General features: G+C 46.0%; 1 protein-coding gene and 1 pseudogene across 3 annotated transcripts in view; both read right to left on the bottom strand.

Annotated features, from left to right (window-relative positions):
- The window catches only part of RBFOX1 (RNA binding fox-1 homolog 1), a 2,485,439-nt gene that overhangs the window by 2,345,214 nt on the left and 122,236 nt on the right, over nt 1-17,989 (bottom strand). The window lies entirely within an intron of this gene.
- LOC140711732 (nucleophosmin pseudogene) lies at nt 10,020-12,255 on the bottom strand (annotated as a pseudogene).

Below are 17,989 nucleotides of genomic sequence, written 5' to 3'. Positions count from 1 at the left end.
TAGCTTGAATTACAGGTGCCCGCCACCACGCCCGGCTAATTTTTGGATTTTTTAGCAGAGACAGAGTTTTGCCACGTTGGCCAGGCTGGTCTCAAACTCCTGACCTCAAGTGATCCACCCACCTCAGCCTCCCAAAGTGCTGGGATTACAGGCATGAGCCACTGCACATGGCCAGATTACTAACTATCTTAAAACTGCTGATAAAGAAAGTCTTATCGCAAAGGGCACTTACGAGTCTTAAGCTAGTTTAACACCAGTACATTAAAGTGCTCAGCACGGCGCGGGGATGAGCAAACCGCATCTGGCAGGCCAAATCCAGCCCACCACCACCAAAGACGTTTCCCATTTGGTTCTCCACAGAGAACATTTGGTAACCCCTGGCACGGTGCCTGGCACATCATTGGTGCTTCATAAATATCGGATATTACAACATTAGTGTTAGCGTCCGCGTTAGTATCAGTGTCCATATTCACACAGAATGTGGGACTCGTGACCCCATTTTCCAGATGAGAGATCTCCATGTACACACCTCATAGTCCTCTCCCTCCCCTGTTCCCTGGCCTTCCCCATAGAACACCCCCGACTTATCACCGTCACTATCCCAGACTCTCAGGCTGGGATCCTCAGAGCCCTCCAGGATGCCGTTTCCTCCCACAAGCCCTGGAGATTCAGCCTCCATGCCCCTTGGCTGCAGCCACACTTGCCTTTTCAACCTCACTGTCCTCTTCACTCCCCCTCCCTGGACCAGTTTTCCCTACGGTGGGTTCCCTAGAAGTGGATCCCTGGAAAAGAGCTTCCATGGTCAAATGATTTTATAAAATATTACATGTCATCTGCCCCTCTCCAAGAGTCACAATAACCATTAAAGTGCTAAAGGCTCTGAGAAGTCCCGCAAAGAGATCTGTTTAACTCTATGTAACCCAGCATTCAGCAAACCTGCACAGCATTTTTTGTTTCTTTTGTCACTTAAAATCTGTTTCTACCACGGGACACAGACTGGGAGCTACTGCCTGTGTCTGGCACAATGGTTGCCTCGCTGGAATCCTAGACAGACCAGTCTCTCTTCCCTTTCACCTATCCCAGGAATTTATAAACATTTTCTATAGAAGGCTGGATAGTAAACACATTAAGCCTTGTGGGCCAAGTGGCAAAACTGAGTATATTATACAGGTACTTACGTGATAAGACAGAAAACAAATTTCTATCAACATTTTATTGGTAGAATTCAAAACTTCATTTGTGGACACAGAAATTTGAATTTTATGTCATTTTCACACCTCACAAAACAGTCTTTTTCTTTTCATGCTTTTAGTGAATTCTTTAAAAACAAAAAAATAAAAACAAAAAAACACAGATAAATCACATCTTCTAAAACCCAGCTCTGATCACCTCTGTGTTAAAACATGTTCAAAGACTCCCCTCTCTCCCTAGTGGACAAAGTCCAAGCTCATCTCCCAACCATTCAAAACCCTCTTAGCCAGACCCCCTGTCCATGTGTAATTCCACCCCACTCTCCCCTTCCACTCCCTGTGATACATCCAGATAAAACTGCTCCCTGCTCCCATATACGTTCATCCTTTTCTGTTCTTATGTCTTTTCTCATAGGGCTCCCTCCTCCTGGAATTCCTCTGCACAATCTCCATACATCCAAACTTAAGGACTAACTCAAGGGCCACCTCCTCCAGGAAGCTTTCCCTGATCTCCTCAGGGACAGCTTCTATCTCCTTCCTCCAAACTTCCAGGCCTCTTTATCTCAGTATCACATACAGCACTTGTATTAGTTCATTGTCACATTGCCATAAAGAACCACCTGAAACTGACGAGCCAGGTGCAATGGCTTATGCCTATAATTCCAGCACTTTGGGAGGCCAAGGTGGATGGATCACCTGAGCTCAGGAATTCAAGACTAGACTGGCAAAACATGGTGAAACCCTGTCTCTACAAAAATACAAAAATTACCCTGGCTAATACAAAAATTGTCCAGGTGTGGTAGTAGGCGCCTGTAATCCCAGCTACTCTGGAGGCTGAGGCAGGAGAATCGCTTGAACCCGGAAGGTGAGGGTTGCAGTGAGCTGACATCACATCACTGTACTCCAGCCTAGGTGACAGGAGTGAGACTCCGTCTCAAACTGGGTAATGTATAAAGAAAAGAAGTCTGGCCAGGCACAGTGGCTCACACCTGTAATCACAAAATTTTGAGAGGCCAAGGCAGGTGGATCACTTGAGGTCAGGAGTTCAAGACCAGCCTGACCAATATGATGAAACTCCATCTCCACTAAAAATATAAAAATTAGCCAGGCATGGTAGTAGGTGCCTGTAATCCCAACTACTCGGGAGGCTAAAACAGGAGAATCGCTTGAACCCAGGAGGCGGAGATTGCAGTGAGCCGAGATAACGCCACTGCACTCCAGCCTGGGCAAAAGAGAGAGACTCCATCTGAAAGGAAAAAAAGAAAACAAGTTTAATTGACTCACAGTTCTGCAGGCTATACAGGAAGTAGCACTGAGGAGGCCTCAGGAAACTTACAATTGGGATGGAAGGCGAAGGAGAAACAGGCACGTCTTACATGGCCAGAGGAGGAGGAAGAGAAAGTGAAGGGAGAGACTTGTACACACTTTTAAACAACCAGATGTGGGAAGTCACTCATTATCACAAGAAGAGCAAGGGGGAAGTCCACCAGGGAAATCCCATGATCCAATCACCTCCAACATTGGGGATTATAATTTGACATGAAATGTGAGTGGGGACACAAATCCTAACCACACCAGCACTGCCCCCATCTATCTAAAACTGGGGTCTGTATCTTTCTGACCCAGTAACATGACATCTAGAAGCTGTGAAAACAAGCTCCCATGAGGAATGCTGCAGCAGCTGTGTGTCTCAATGGGCGATGGTTCTGCTGAGAAAATCCATTTCACGTCCTCCTCCTCCCCATTCCATCCTTTCCACACTGCCTCCTGTGGGTCGCCACCAGTCCATTCCACATCCTCTACCTCCCCACTCCATCCTTTCCACACTGCCTCTGGGTACCCATCAGTCCATTCCATATCCTCTACCTCCCCACTCCATCCTTTCCACATTGCCTCCTGTGGGTCGCCACCAGTCCATTCCACATCCTCCTCCTCCCCACTCCATCCTTTCCACATTGCCTCCTGTGGGTTGCCACCAGTCCATTCCACATCCTCCACTTCCCCACTCCATCCTTTCCACACTGCCTCTGGGTACCCACCAGTTCATTTCACATACTCCTCCTCCCCACTCCATCCTTTCCACACTGCCTCCTGTTGGTCCCCACCAGTTTCAGAAGTGAGAAGAGCTGATATCAAGATGTGAAAGCTATCTCTTTAAATTCTGAAAGAACTTGGAGGTTGAGATGGAGAAGATGAGCCGGAAGTTAGCCTGTGTCTGGAAAGGTCCTCACCTGGTGGCTCTTCTCTCCATCTTCGGAAGAACAAGAGAAGCTGAAGTCACGCTAACATGCAGGTGTGTTTTGATTCAAAAAGGATCATGAGATGGTATTGTGCAGGTCAACGTGACCCAGCGTGAACAATGTTTTCATTTCCCAATCTCATCTCCTTATTTGCAATCAAACTAATAATGGTTTATCTCAATCTCAGGCGAAACCAACCACATAGATATGCAGCAGCCTTGGAAGAAACAGCTCCTTGAAAAGCCGATTCTGTTCTGATGGACAGGATTGGAGAAAGCTGCCACCATAGTAGAGAGACCTGAGCCCTGTTCCCCACAGAGGCAGTCAGCATCACCTTCATGGCTAAACCACCCCCATTCCCAACAGAAGTGTGGGCCAACCTGTGGGCCACAGGTGGAGGAATCAGAGTCTTAGAGGCTGAGCATTTCTTTTGTTTCTTATTCACTTATTTATTTTTAACAGTCAAATAAAAATTGTACATATTTGAGACTGGGTCATTTCCATCTTCTCTGTTCTATTCATACACCCAATACACAGACCTCACTCCCACCACCATCTTTATGGAGGGAGAATGGGACAGGTATTGAAGAGGACTTCATTGGGTTCACCCATGTGGACGGACTCTAGGAAGACTGAGATCAGGTTCTGCAATTTGTTGCAGTGGACCCACGAAACCCTTCCGAGACAGAACATCATCCCAGCCGGCCTTGGCTGCCTCCTGCCTAAGGCATAAGATCTTGGCCTAACCTCCCTTCAAAGGCAGTTCAAGAATGCCTTCACGATCCTTCATCTTAAGGCTTTCTAGACCCACTGGCCTGCAGAGGAAATAGACGAAGCTGGCATGGATATCTTTCCTTTTGCTCTCACAAAATCATAAGCATCTTGGCTGGGCGCGGTGGCTCAAGCCTGTAATCCCAGCACTTTGGGAGGCCGAGATGGGTGGATCATGAGGTCAGGAGATCGAGACCATCCTGGCTAACACAGTGAAACCCCGTCTCTACTAAAAAATGCAAAAAAAAAAAAAAACTAGCTGGGTGAGGTGGTGGGCGCCTGTAGTCCCAGCTACTCAGGAGGCTGAGGCAGGAGAATGGCGTAAACCCGGGAGGCAGAGCTTGCAGTGAGCTAAGATCCAGCCACTGCACTCCAGCCTGGGTGACAGAGTAAGACTCCGTCTCAAAAAAAAAAAAAAAAAAAAAAAAAAATCATAAGCATCTTAAAAGAGGTTTCCCCCACTTATGAAGACAGCTCTCTGTGCCACTTCAACCATTAAAACGTGGTGTGAAAAAAAAACCCACACTGCTGGGTTCAAGGTAGGAAGGAAAGACTGCTAGTCACAAACCTCCCATTTACTCGGAAGGGCATTGCAGAGGCCAAGTAACCATGGGTTAAACACAGGAGAAGTTTCTTTCTCCCTCAGGCGGGAGCATGGGTATCTGCAGCCCAGGGCCAAGGTGTCCCAGGGCCCAGGGACCATCTCTGGAAACCCCGGCCACCCTCACCACACGTCCAGCAGGGCTCATTACCAACCTTCATTCCCTCAAAATGTGGGAAAAGGAGAAGTGCATGAATTGTCCCTGCACCACTCAGAAATGTACACATCACCAGCTCACACGTCCCAGACAAGGATTTAGCTCATAAGCACTCGCTACAAGGAAGGTAGAGACAGCAGTCTGCTAGGGCTGCTATAACAAAATGTCACAAGTGGGGTGGCTTAAACAACAGAGATTCGGTTTGCACAGTCCTGGAGACTGGAAGTCCAAGACCAAAGTATTGGCAGGATGGGTTTCTCCTGAGGCCTCTCCTGGACTTGCAGGTACCCATCTTCTCCCTGTATCCTCACAGGGTCTTCCCTCTGTTCTCCAGCATCCCTGGCATAGCTCTGTGCACCCCATCTTCCCTTCTTATCAGAACACCAGTCAGATTGCACAAGGGCCCCTCCTAAGGGACTCATTTTAACCTAACGCCTTTTTTTTTTTTTTTTTTTTTTTTTTTTGAGACGGAGTCTCGCTGTCTCCCAGGTTGGAGTGCAGTGGCCGGATCTCAGCTCACTGCGAGCTCCGCCTCCCGGGTTTACGCCATTCTCCTGCCTCAGCTTCCCGAGTAGCTGGGACTACAGGCACCCGCCACCTCGCCCGGCTAATTTTTTGTATTTTTAGTAGGGACGGGGTTTCACCGTGTTCGCCAGGATGGTCTCGATCTCCTGACCTCGTGATCCGCCCGTCTCGGCCTCCCAAAGTGCTGGGATTACAGGCTTGAGCCACCGCGCCCGGCCCTAACGCCCTCTTTAAAACCACATTCTGGCTGGGCATGGTGGCTCACGCTTGTAATCCCAGTACTTTGGGAGGCCAAAGTGGGCAGATCACCTGAGGTCACGAGTTCGAAACCAGCCTGACCAATATGGCGAAACCCCATCTCTACTAAAACTACAAAAATTAGCCAGGCGTGGTGGAACACCTGCAGTCCCAGCTACTCGGGAGGCTGAGGCAGGAGAATCGCTTGAACCCAGGAGGCATAGGTTGCAGTGAACCGAGATCACGCCACCACTCTCCAGCCTGGTGAAAGAGCAATAGTCCGTCTAAAAAAAAAAAAAAAAAAAAAAAAAAATCCTGAGGTCCTGGGGGTTAGGGCTTCAACGTGTGAATTTGGGAAGTGGACATCACTGAGTTCATAACAACAGGGACACACAGTGTTGATCCTGGGGAGTCATGTGTTTGATAAAAATTGGGGGATGGTGGGTGGAACTGCTAACAACAAGGAAAGGAAGAGGCCGGGCGCGGTGGCTCACACCTATAATCCCAGCAGTCTGGGAGGCCGAGGTGGGAGAATCATTAGAGTCTAGGTATTCAAGATGAGCCTGGGCAACACAGAGACTGCTCTACAAAACATTAAAAAAAAAAAAATAGCTGGGTGAAGTAGCACATGCCTGTGACCCCAGCTCCTTGGGAGGATGAGGCAGGAGGATCACTCCAGGCCAGGAATTAGAGGCTACGGTGAGCTGAGATGACACTGCTGCATTCCATCCTGGGTGACAGAGTGAGACCCTGTCTGACATAAAATAATAATAATAATTTTTTTAAAAGCCAAAATACAAAAAGAGGAGGAAGCTGGATCAGGGGAACAATTAACTATCTTTGCCCTAGATAGTGTCCTATCCTGGTTCGTAGCATCCACAGCTCATAGCATCCGGCACCAGGGAGGAAGTCAAACAGCTGAAGGTCTAAAGAAGGGAAGAGAACACAAAACTCATGGAGATGCCGCCTAGATCTCATGCTTGGGGGCTTGTCTGGTGTAAGTCTGTTGCTCTTGCAATGCCAAGAACACAGCTGGCCCATCATTGGGTCCTGCAGAACAGAAGCCTGTGGGGTGTTAGGAGAGAAGTTTCCAGAGTAGGCAGGAATAACCTTTGCAACTCCAAAAAGAGACTGAACATGCACAACAGCAGGCATTTCTGTCCAGTTTGTTCCCTGATGCATTCTGTCATGGAGAACGGTGCCCAGCACATAGTAGGTACTCAATAAATGGCACGGACGCAGACAAGGAAGCTCAGAGTAGGAACTTTGTCTCCATCCGGGGCAGTACTGGCAGGAAACCACTCTTAAGTCATCCCTCCCCATGACCCCATCATGCTGTGTTTTCCTAACATTCTCAGCCATCTATAGGTTGGTGCAAAAGTAATTGGGGTTTTTGTCACTAAAAGTAATGACAAAACCACAATTACTTTTGCACCAACCTAATCTATTTCATTATTTTAAATGACAGCATCTAGAAGCAGGGCCTGCGTTCCTACTGAATAGGGCAGGTGAGGCATACGGGAAGGGAAAAGGTGGCTTCAGCCACACGAAGGATCCTGACTGAGACCCACCGTTGAAAGCAGGTGTGCTTTGGAAATATGTTTAGTGTTTATAAATGGCCCAGAAGCAGGTTCACCCAGCACAGCAGAGGAGGCAACTCAGCCGGTGCTCAGGAGCGTGTGGGGCATGGTGCTGAGCTCTCCCATGCCTGCTTCCTCACTGTAAAGTGGGAGGATCGCAGCATGTACCACAGAGAATGTCCTCAGCATTAAATGAGGTGACGCCTGAAAGCATTGAAGCGCAGTGCCTGACACTGAGCAGGTCCTCTGCAAATGCCAGCGACTGGGAGAAGTCTGTGTCTGTCAGTGCTGGTCCCCGGCTATTCTAAGGGCCTTAGAGACATCATGAGGATAAAGACAGCTGGGGGACAGGTAGAAATGTTGCTCATTTTACATTTTAAAAGACTGTGGGACAGGCGCGGTGGCTCGTGCCTGTAATGCTAGCACTTTGGGAGACGAAGGTGAGTAGAGCACTTGAAGTCAGGAGTTCAAGGCCAGCCCGGCCAACATGGTAAAACCCAGTCTCTACTAAAAATACAAAAATGAGCCAGGCATGGTGGCACATGCCTGTAATCCCAGCTCCTTGGGAGGCTGAGACAGGAGAACTGTTTGAACCCGGGGGCAGAGGCTGCAGTGAGCCAAGATGGTGCCATTGTACTCCAGCCTGGGCAACAGAGAAAGACTCGTCTCAAAACAAACAAACAAAACCGCTGTGGTCTTCATTTCTTCAATGCTTTTGAAAATAATGCCAAGAGCATGAGCTAAAGTTAGAATATAAGAATTGAGGAGAGAGACCCACAGAAACCTCCTAACTCATATCACATAAAAAGCAGAATGCACTGCCAGAGGGGGCCTCTCTCGACAACAGCCAGCCATGCTTGAAGGCCTCAGAATAAACAAGAGACCCCAGAAGACCCTGGGTTAGAGTTAAAGGGAAAAAATCAACGCTGAGGCCCCCTGCACAGAGAGGTCACCATGAAACCATGTCACTAAAGGCCAGCCCTTCCTGCCCCCTGAAAGGCCAGAATTTTTTAAAAGGATGGCCTTTGAGCTTTTGTTTCTTAAAGAGCTTGGAAATGTGCATAACAGCAACGGTTTTAAGAAACCGTGTACTGCAGCTTGTTAAATCATTGGAAATAAAATCTAAGCAAGAGTTGCAGAATTAGATTACCCAATATGAAGGAAACATACTTTCATCTCAAGTTCCTTTAAATAGATGTTATTTTCCCTTGCTGTAAAGGTAGGCTATTTTCCTTATTATTCTTTACTCAAGAAAAACAAGGAAGTGGGAGGGCGGGAGACGAAATCCCACATCGGTTAGGTGCCCCAACGTTGCAGAGCAATTCTAATCAGCATTAACATTGCAGTAGCCCAGGAAAAAGAACTGGGAGGTTTTCATCGTACAGGAACAAAACTGAGAGATGAAAATGCAGTCGCAAGCGTAAAAAAAAGTTATTATGAAATCTGTTCAAGCCTCATGCTTCTCCAATGATTCAAGATAATCACATGAGCAGCTTCAAACATTATGCATTGACATCATTCAAACAGATAGCTCCCAGAGGTTGGATATGAGATCAGGGAATTACCATTCATCATACGTTTATGACAAATCTAATGGCCTGAACTGATTTGTGACTAGTTAAAGCTCATGTGGGTCTCTCCAACTATGGCCACCTTGCTACTTAACGATCCTCCTTGCTTAAGAAGAACCCCCGTGGAACCCATAACGTCTCATTGGAATAAGGAACGGGAAACTCCTCACAACCCAAGGTCAAGTGCCTAAGGTGTGGATCTTCTCAACGTCCAGAGTCCTGTCATTCAAAGAGCAAATACAGAACCCTCCTCTTGCTGGAGGTTAACTCCAGCAAATAGACAGACAGATGCAGGTTAAAGAGTCTACTGTGCTTTCTGGATGTGGAACCACGAGCAAGGCATCTCCCCTCCTTGTGCCCTGTCTCATTTTTAATATCAAGATTATAATGGCCTCTACTTCTTAGGGCAGTTATGAGGATGAAGTGAAATCATGTATATAAAGTATTGAGCACTATTCTTGGCACAGAGCAGGCATTTAATAAATGTTAGCTAGAACTGCTGTTACGCCCAGTACCGATAAGATAATGAAGTTAACAGTATCCATTGGGAAGGGTTTGTAAGAACACAACAACCCAAAGACAGTAATGGCGCCACTCTGGGCTCCTCCTTCCCTGTTACCCATGTGGCAGATACAGTGGGAGCCCATATCCCCTCCAGCCAACTCGGCTGTCACCTGCAGCTTGGAGAGACAGTTCCCTCCCACATCAATGGGTCCCTTATTTAAGCACCTGTGTCTCTGCACCTACGAGTTTCCTCCAGCCATGGGAACCTGCTCAGCCTGTGTTCTGGGCAGGTCAGGAGTTGCAGAGTGAGCAACCGCACCACTGGTTTCTAATACTGCACACATAAGATACCCACTTGTGTGCAGAAAGTGTCTTCCTTTAGGCTTGTAACTCCCTTCACATGAAAGATTAGTGAGGGAAATCATTGTATTCTGCATAAAAACTAGATCAAATTTATACACAAAATCATTTGTCTAAAAATTTAAGTTTTCAAATAAAAATTAAAATGCATTTCTGACATGCAAAATAAATTTTAAAAATTTTACAAAATCACCTTATGTCAGTACCACCTTTGTTTTTCTGTATTAAGTCAACAGAAACTGTGCTACTTTATTAAAACAGTGTTTTATTTCACATGTATATTTTTGTCTCTCCATCATTTCCATGTCTGACCACTGCTACTACTAGGTCTTATCATAACATTCCATTCATACTTAAAACCAAGCAAAGGGTGAAGTTCCATCCTTAACAACTAAACAGGCATTTTGGACAACACATTCTTGGCAATGAAACCTGGACAACATTTATCAAACATGATAGGGAAATTTACCACTCTGCATTATAAAAAGGACAGCCAGATATCAACTGTTACAGAAATGAAATAGATGGAAAATTTTTAACAAATTGTTTAAACTCTTTTCTTAAAGAGACTTCCTCCACTGCCAGAGATCTGGAATAGCCTCCTGGTCAGTCATCCAGAAGCAATTCTTCACATAATTAATGAACTTGGCTTCCACTTTGGGAAGAAAACCACCTTTTTCTATTATTTCCTTGCATTTTTGCTCTAACATCTTCTACAGAACTAGGTCCTTTTGGTGTTTTAGGAGTTTTTTCCTGTTTTTTGAAGGATTCTTGTCCTTTTGATCTTGGTGTTGATAATGGTTCTGAGTCTTTTCCATTCTGATATGACTTGTGTGCATTTTTGGCTGGAGTATCTCATATAGATTTCTTCATTGGCGCTTTTTCTTCAGTTTCCTCATTATCAAAATCATCATCATCATCAAAATCATGATCATCTTCATCATCATCTTCTTCATCATCATCATGACTAGCATCATCTTAGTCGGCAGCAAGTTTTACTTTTTTCTGTGGAACCTTGCTACCACCTCCAGGGGCAGCCTGCTTTCCAGATATACTTAAGAGTTGGTTTCACATCCTTGTCTTCATCTTGTGACTGCATCTTCCTCCATAGCTACAAAGTGCTGTCCATGAGCATGCACTGGCCCTCAACCGCACTTCAACCGTAAGATCACCGGTGGTATGATTTCAAAGCCCCCATTGGCTGTACAGGCATTTACAAAGTTGCCAGTATTACCTTAATTGGACTGCCTTCATAATTCATTGCCTCTGCTTCAACAACGTGCAATTCATCCTTTGCCCCAGCCCCTAAACCAACCATTCTTAAAGATAACTGGTACTCTTTTTCATCATTATCCACCCCGAAGTGATAACCTTTGTCAGCCTTGAGTTCACAACTGAAAAGACAGTTCTAGGGCCTCAGGGGGCTCGTGTCCATGACCACTGAATCTTCCACTGGGTGGTAGCATACACTTAGGTGGGAGGGAAGGCGGACAGAGATAAATGACCACTGCTCAAGAGAACAGCCATGCAGGATGGAATCACACCAGGGAAAGCTCTTTTTATTTTTACTTACTTATTTATTGAGACAGGGTCTCACTCTGTCACCCAGGCTGGAGTGCAGTGGCACGATCTTGGCTCACTGCAACCTCCACCTCCTGGGTTCAAGCGATTCTCCTGCCTCAGCCTCCCAACTAGCTGGGACTACAGGTACACGCCACCGTGCCCAGCTAATTTTTGTATTTTTAGTAGAGACAGGGGTTTCACCAGGTTGGCCAGGCTGGTTTCAAACTCCTGGCCTCACAAGATCCTCCCACCTTGGCCTCCCAAAGTGCTGGGATTACAGGTGTGAGCCACTGTCTGTGCCTGGCCAGTACCACTTTTCTTAATGCCAGGATCTTTAGACTTTATATGTTGGGTGGTGTGTGACATAGAGGGGACGTGTGGCTGCATAAGTGTTTGCTCATTTTTCAAGAGAATCTATGCTCCAAGTTGATCAACATTAAATTCTGTGCATTCAGTGTGACACCTCCCAGAATGACCCTCAACCAGTGGGGAATGGAAACAGGGGGATCTCTGGGAAGTGGTACTGAGGGATGTTCTGGGCCAACCTCCGGAGTCCACCAGCAGGCCTGGGTGCCAGCTGCCCACAGCAGTAAGTAGCTCATTGAAAGACCCTTCATCTCTTCCCCACTCCCTCCCTGTGGGATCACCTCAAATAAGTCTCTTGCATTCAAATCCACGTCTCGGAGTCTGCTTCTTGAAGAACCCAAACTACTGCAACCTAGATAAGGCCTCCTCCTCCTCAGCACCCTTTTGGCTTCTGAGGCGACCCTACTGTCCAGCATGACATCATGGAAGGAGCCCAAGCAGGGGCGTTTCACAGATGGGGTTCAAATCCCAACTCTGCCCTTACTAATTGTGTCATCAAGCCAAGCCCCATTGCTGGTCCCCCATTTCCCCATCTTTAAAGCAGCACCTGCACTACAGGGATGTGATGAGGAGTCTGCCACAGAACCAGCTCAACCCTTGTTCTATTCACTAGTTGGGGCTTCCTAAAGAGAAGCAGGTATCCAAAGTTTCCAGAGATGCCTGTAGAGCACAAGTGCTTGGCATAAAGAAATGGACTCCAAAAAGCAGAATGCAAAAAATTCATTAGGGAGAAATTTTTCGATAGAAAATGGAGTAACTATCATCACGAAGAGAAAAATCTTTTCTACAAACATAGAAGGATGTCCCTACTGCCAGATCCCTTGTGTCGGGAACCAAGAAAGTAAGTTCCTCTTGGCCGAGGCTGCACTTGCCATTGGCAGCCTGTAATTGGAACCGGAATATTTCTTAGGTATTGCCAAGTTGATCAGCGACTGGCTTGTTTTCCTAGAAAATGAGTGACAGCTGCACAACAACTTTTAAGTCATCAAGAAAGAGAAGGAAGAAAGCCTAGCCAGGGACTCTATGCGCCTTCTGCGCACCCCTGGGGGACTATTGGTGCATTCACGTCTCAAACCAGCACACATCCAAGTTAAAACTTAGCACTTGGCTGGAACTTCTAGGAGAAGTTGTTCCTAAATAAATGTGAAGGAAACTTAAAAATTAATAAAGTGATGGGCAACCTGTATACTGACTTTTTTTTTTTTTTTCCAAAACCTCCTTCGACACCTTCCTAATTAAGGAGAACTGGCTGCTGGTTTCTGCTTCTGGTACCCAGAGTCGGGGAATCACTGAGAGACAGAAGGAGTAACTATTAACTCTAGGTTGGTTTTTCCTTCTCTCAGAAACTGATTGTACATGCTGGATGAAGGATCTGATTAGACGGCAAAGCAGACCAACTGGGAGTTGTGGTTCCAAGGGAGAGCTCGGTCAGCAGTGGTCGTCCACCGGGGCAAATGCCTTGGCAGAAAAAATGGGTAGACAGGAACAGCCAAGCACTCAAGAAATGAAAGATGCTGGGAGCCCCAGGCAGCTCAGGAGAGATCTCTCTGACCTTTCTGGACCTGGTAAAACAACAGTGAATAAGACAGACACAAAGTCCCTGTCCCAAGGACACTGACATGGGGGTGTAGAAGAAAGACAAGCAAATAATTTCACAAGCAATTTCCAAAGTGCACAAGAAGGGTTATGATTCATTAGTACAAGGTGCTACGTACCTCGTCTGGGGTGTTGGGAAAAGTCAGGTCAACTGAGACCTGAGGATGAGGAATTCCCCAATCAAGGGGAGAAAGAAAGCTTGTTCCAGAAAGAAGAGTCTTCCTGGAAGTCCTGAAGCCAATGGGACTTCTGAGAAAATGAAACAAGCCTCCTGCAACTGAAGCTAGAGAAGAAGGATGAAATTAAACAAGGAAAACAGTATGTAGTTTCCTCAAAAAGTTACAAGTAGAACTACCATATGATCCAGCAATCATACTTCCAAATATTTATCCAAAATAGGCCGGACACGGTGGCTCATGCCTGTTTTCCTAGCACTTTGGAAGACTGAGGAAGGTGGATCACATGAGGCCAGGAGTTCAAGACCAGCCTTGCCAACATGGTGAAATCCCATCTCCACTAAAAATACAAAAAAAAAAAAAAAAAAAAAAAAAAAAAAGCCAGGTGCAGTGGCATATGCCTGTAGTCCCAGCTACTTGGGAGGCTGAAGCAGGAGAATCGCATGAACCCAGGAGGGGGAGGTTGCAGTGAGCCAAGATTGCGCCATGGCACTCCAGCCTGGGTGACACAGAGACACTCCATCTCAAAAAAAAAAAAGAGAATTAAAATCAGGATCTCAAAGAGGTATTTGCACTCCCATGTTTACTACAGCATTATTCACAACAGCCAAGGAATAAAAACAACCTAAATGTGTGCTGATGGATAAATGGATAAGGAAAGCATGGTATATTCATACAGTAGAACATGATTTAGCTTGAAAAAAGAAGGAAATCCTGCCACATTTGACAATATGGGGAGGCATTATGCTAAGTGAAATAAGCCAGTTGCAGAAAGAAAAATGCTATATGATTCCACTTACAGTATGACTCTCAAACAGTCAAACACACAGAAACAGCACAATGGTGGTTGCCAGGGGCTGAGGGGAGAGGGTGGGGAGTTACTATTCAATGGGTATAAAGTTTCAGTGATGTGGCTGGGCGTGGTGGCTCACGCCTGTAAACCCAGCACTTTGGGAGGCCGAGGCGGGTGGATCACCTGAGGTCGGAAGTTCAAGACCAGCCTGACCAACATGCAGAAACCCCATCTCTACCAAAAATACAAAATTAGCCAGGCGTGGTGGCGCGTGCCTGTAATCCCAACTACTCAGGAGACTGAGGCAGGAGAATCGCTTGAACCTGGGAGGCAGAGGTTACTGTGAGCCAAGATCATGCCATTGCACTCCAGTCTGGGCAACAAAAGCAAAACTCTGTCTCAAAAATAAAAGAAAATACAAAAATACAAAAATTAGTGGGGTGTGGTGGCATGCGCCTATAGTCCCAGATATTCAGGAAGCTGAGGCAGGAGAATCACTTGAACCCAGGAAGCAAAGGTTGCAGGGAGCTGAGACCGTGCCACTGCACTCCAGCCTGGGGACAGAGTGAAACTCCATCTCAAAAAAAAAGAAAGAAAAAATGTTCCAGTGATGCAAGTTGAGTAAGTTCTAGAGATCTGTTGCACAATACTGTGCCTGTAGATAATACTGTCTTATGCGCTTAAACATTTGTTGAGATGATAGATCTCATATTAAATATTAAGTTAAATGTTCTTACTACGATTTAAACAAAAACATAACAGATGCAACGCAATCGACACAATTAATATCTCAAAATCAGTTCAGATATTAATTGTGGTGGTTTTTAGTTCTGTTAAAACCAGAGCGTTATCTGCCTGCTGTCCAAACCATTCTCAGAACATCAAGATGATTTCTGTCATTGCCCGTGAGCAGCATGTCGTAAAGAGGACCAGAGACTAGCCTCTATGACACAAACTTCTCTTCCTGTGTGTCAAAACCAGGCAGGCTCACCTGAGACAGCTGGGTGACCTGAGCAAGAATACAACTTGGCACAAAGTGGAGGAGCCTTGCAGGTAACTGGGATTGTTTTTGTCAGTTGACTGCTCGTCAACCATTTACCTTCATTTCAACCCCACAGGCAGCTTTATGGGCTTGCAACATGTGCAGTCACACGAGGCCCCACACTCCATGTTCTGCTGTCACTGTCTTGAAATTCTTAACTTTTTAACAAGGGGCCTCACATTTTTATATTTTACTGGACCCTGTAAATCATGCCGCTAATCTTGCCACACCCTGAGTAGTTTATCAACATATTTTTCTTTCCAGTCACTAAGAGTTTCTTTTACAAGAGAAATAAAATGGTCAAAAAAAAAAAAAAAAAAAAGCATTATCCTTCTAGTAATAATACCTCTGGGACTGTTTTAGTGCTTCTTATAACCTGGACCTCTGGGTAACTACCCAGTTGGCCCACTTCTTAACATATTTCTGGGGCCAAGAACTGCGGGGATCTTGGACAGCAACTATACCTATGTTTACAGCTCCTCCTTTCACCTTGTTGGGCAAATTGGCAGCAGTGGAAGACAGAACCTATCACCATTAAGACCAATGGCACTGGACCCAGATAAACTTGGGTTCAAATCCCAGCTTTGCCTTTTACGTCTGTAAACTGAAAAGATGATAGAACCACAGGATTATTGTAGAGATTAAATGAGATCATGAATATAGAGTGTTCCATACCAAGTGAGTACTCTGTGTTGTCTACCCGCATTTGTAGAGTTGCCATTGTCTCTCCATGCATCGTGTGCAGCCTTGGTGTGGTTATCAATCAGGGTATTCGCCTCCTCACTGCAGAAGCCGGGGGCACTGGAGCCTTCTCCCACTAGATCTCCCTCTTGATGTGTTTGTGCTGCTGGGAGAATAGGCTCATGCTATAAGATCAGCCAGTCGTACTCTCCCCAAAACTGGGCAGGAAAGAGGCAAAGATGGAACAAATTTTTGTATGTTTTCACTGAATCCATCAGTAGTCCTGAAAACACAGCTTCAGCTGTTGACATTTCTGCAGCTGTAGAGATCTCTAGCCTTCCCTTCAACCCTGCAAGTTTCCCTACATCCTTACAAGTAGCCCTCTTCTTCCTCACGTCAGTCACAGCAGCTTCTGTTGCTTGCAACCAAACACTCTAACTTATACCCCATCACTGAGGAAGTGTGGATACAGATCCAGATCTTTCCCCTAAAGTATCAATTCACTCAGGACATTAGACTCAGCCCAGGTAGCACAAAGCTGACAAAGCACAAAACTGGGATAACAGGAAGGTGCACTCTCTCCCAGTACCTGTGCAGATGGGTGGTATGTGTGACCCACAGGAAGCCTCCCGGCAAGCCAGCCAGCCCGGCACCTTTTCTCCCACAGGAAACAGCTTGCACATTCAGTCTCAAGAAGCAGAACATAGTAAATAGACAGAGCTGCCCGGCGCTGATATACTCTCGTGGCGGAAGGGCCCTGGAGTCTCTAGAGCTGATCTTGGGAGGGTGCCTATCCTCTAATTATCCCTTGCCCTCCAGCCTTCCCACAACATGTCAGCAGCACAAAGAGCTAGCCAGGCAGAGCTCTCCCCAGGCCTGCGTGTCCATGGATGGAGTAGGCGGCTGCAGATGTGGGATGGTCAGGAGGCTATGGAGCAATACCCAGAACTGTCTCTGTCCTCAAAGGAACAGGACAGTGATTTATTAGCGCGCGAGACAGTGACTACCCAATCTTTGCAGGGTTCTTGGAACTAGCAAATGCTCATGAGAGGATGGTCTTACTAACGTTCAATGTAAATTTATGTTTTGGATTGTTTTTGGTCTGGAACAAACATTCTGAAGTGAGAACAGAGAAAAAACATCAGCAAGAGATGCTAAATGTGAGAATCAGCAAGTCCCACAGAGATCATGCACTTCAGCATCCCCATTTTATGGGTGAGAAAGCGGAGGACCAAAGAGGAAACCATGAACTCCAGTTCCCTGTTATATGCTGAACTATGACTCCCCAAAGTTCACATGAAAGGCAACCAAAGCAAAAATGGACAAATGGGATCACATCAAGTTAAAAAGCTTCTGCACAGCAGAGGAAACGATCAGCAAAGAAGCTCAAACGACTCAACAGAAAAAGTCTAACAACCTGATCAAAAAAATAGGCAAAAGATTTGAATAGACATATCTCAAAAGCAGACCTACAAAAGACAAACAGGCATATGAAAAGGCGCTCAACATCCCTGATCATCAGAGAATGCAAATCCAAACTACAGTGAGATATCATCGCACCCCATTTAAAATCACTTTTATCCAAAAGACAGGCATGAACGAATGCTGGCAAGGATGTGGAGAAAAGGGAACCCACGTACGCTGTTGGTGGGAATGCAAATTAGAAAACCACTAAGGAGAACAGTTTGGAGGTTCCTCAGAAAACTAAAAGTGAAGCTACCATATGATCCAGCAATCCCATTGCTGGGTATACACGCAAAAGGAAGGAGACCAGTATATCAAGATTTCCACACTCCCATGCTAGGTACAGCACTGTTCCCCACAGCCAAAAATTTGAAAGCAACCTAAGTGTCCATCAACGGATGAATAGATCAAGAAAATGTGGTACTTATACCTAATGGGAAACCATGCCACCTTAAAAAAAAAGAATGAGATCTTGACATTTGCAAAAATGTGGATGAAACTGGAGGTCATTATGCTAAGTGAAATAAATCAGGCACAGAAACACAAACATCACGTTCTCACTTATTTCTGGG

The sequence above is a fragment of the Chlorocebus sabaeus genome, chromosome 5 (assembly GCF_047675955.1).
Source record: "Chlorocebus sabaeus isolate Y175 chromosome 5, mChlSab1.0.hap1, whole genome shotgun sequence".
Lineage (NCBI taxonomy): Eukaryota > Metazoa > Chordata > Mammalia > Primates > Cercopithecidae > Chlorocebus > Chlorocebus sabaeus.
Note: the sequence above shows the minus strand (reverse complement) of the source record. Positions and strands in the feature narration are given on the sequence as shown.